Genomic DNA, 2,191 nt, shown 5'->3' on the forward strand with positions numbered 1-2,191 from the left:
TACACGTCATGTACCCAGTTATGTATCTATATGTACATGTAGATGAACGTATATACATACATGTACATATATATGCATATACTCATATATTGTTTATATATATATATATGTATAGGCAATCCTTCGGAAATGGTCTCTCAAGACTGAAATTATTCGGCAATTTCCGAAAAAATTTCTACTTCAATAATCTTCAGCCGAATAGTAAAAAACAAGGCCGCGTGTCGTGCACACATACACGCACTAACACACACAAACACAAACACGCGCGAACACACGCACACATACGCGCGCGCGCGTACCCTCATTGTCATTCATGTCCACTCGGAAGTTGAACAGTGAAACACACTCCAACATACACTCGCACAGACACTCTCACACACACATACGTCTAATAAATAAGTATCCGGACTGTTAACATACTAACGAAGCTAAACTAAAGCACGCAATGTGAAGCCGCTTGGCACAGATTCACCTTAAACACTGCTGTGCATGTGCACTAAGTTTTAACGTTGTAGCTCACTTTCGCTCTTTAAAGTAGTGCTTGGAAGGAAGGTGTATAATGTGTGATCGTCGCATCGACCATGCCAGAGAAAGCTGAGCAGAGAATCTGTATCAAATTTTGCCAAAAGCTTGGCGATACTTGCTCAGAGCCCAACGCAAAGTTTTCAAGAAGTTTTCATCGTTCTCGACACAATCAGAATCATGTGCAACTGAAACCCCGAGTGTCTTTTTGGTCAGCTGAAAGCAGTTTTGGCACAAACTTGGTAGACATACGTCTCATACGCAAATCTTCGGTGATAATGGACTGAACTGAACCGTAACTAATCTGCACATCCTCTGATAACTCACGGATGGTGATTCGACGATTTTCCCTCACAACTGCATGCACATCTGCGATGTCTTTCCCAGTTCTGCTGGTTGCGGGTCTCCCAGAACGTTCGTCAATATTGATATTTTTTTCGGAAGCATCTGAACCACTGGTACACTTGTGTGCGTCTCATACACCCCTCTCCATACACTTTCTGCAACTTTGCGTAGGCCTCTGAGCAGGTATCGTCATGTCAACTTTCTCTGTCATGGTCAATACGACGATCATACGCTACACACGTTCCTTTCAAACACTGCTGTAAATAGTAGAAGTGAACTAGAATGTTAAAACTTAGTGCGCATGCACAGCAGAGTTTAAGGTCGATTTTTCCCAAGCAGTTTTACTCTGCGTGCTTTAGTTTCGTTACTATGACAACAGTCCGGATACTTATTGATCAGACCTCGTACGCATATATATATATATACATACATACACATACATACATAAATATGTGTACGTATTTTGTTTTCACGAATCGCTTGCTTATGTATTTTTTGTGTATGTATGTATGTTTGTGTGTCTATACATGTATAGGTCCGTGTGTGAGATGAAAAAGCCTAAAGAAATTAAAAAAACTTTACGGAAATTGCAGAACAGTTCAGTTGTGTGAGACCATCTCTGGAGGTTCGCGTACATACACACACACACACAACTGTGACTAATACTCATTTTCAGAGTAGTGGTCTGAAGCAGCAATCATTAGTCTGCGGCTAAGCTGGAGCACTGCCCTGAAAGGCTGTCAGCCGAACAAATCGTCCCCAATACTTATTTTTTAAGTCTGGTACTTACCCTATTCGTTTCTTTGCCGAACGGCGGTTGTCGAGCACCGGTTGTTAAGCGGTTGGAGGGACAAACATAGACACAAACATAAAGATGCAAAGACTGACATAAATACATACGATGGACTTCCACATAAAAATAACAACCGAAAGACCTCGATTCTCACTAAAGTAGGGTTTTATTTAGGTTCTGCACAGTTAGAACCATCCGTGCTCTGTTAGACTGTTTATTGGGATCTTTCTGAGTTGACGGGCACCACTTTTCATTTATGTTTTATATAGTGTTTTTGGTACCGAAACACTTTCAAACTTCATATACTTGTATATTTTGTGTTATAGAACAGATAAAAAATTTTGTATTCGAAGTTATTTCATGTAAAAAATTGTCGTGTGATTTTATTGGTGTTAATAAGTTTAGTTTCGTCGGGTATGAAAAAATCCTAATAGTTTTGGCCATTTTCGAGGGAGTAATAAAATAATAGACGGCGCAAGTAAAAGAGAAGTGATGAGGTTACAATGTAGGGCTATGATGTTCAAGAGATTA

Source organism: Octopus bimaculoides, chromosome 5 (assembly GCF_001194135.2).
Source record: "Octopus bimaculoides isolate UCB-OBI-ISO-001 chromosome 5, ASM119413v2, whole genome shotgun sequence".
Taxonomy (NCBI): Eukaryota; Metazoa; Mollusca; class Cephalopoda; order Octopoda; family Octopodidae; genus Octopus; species Octopus bimaculoides.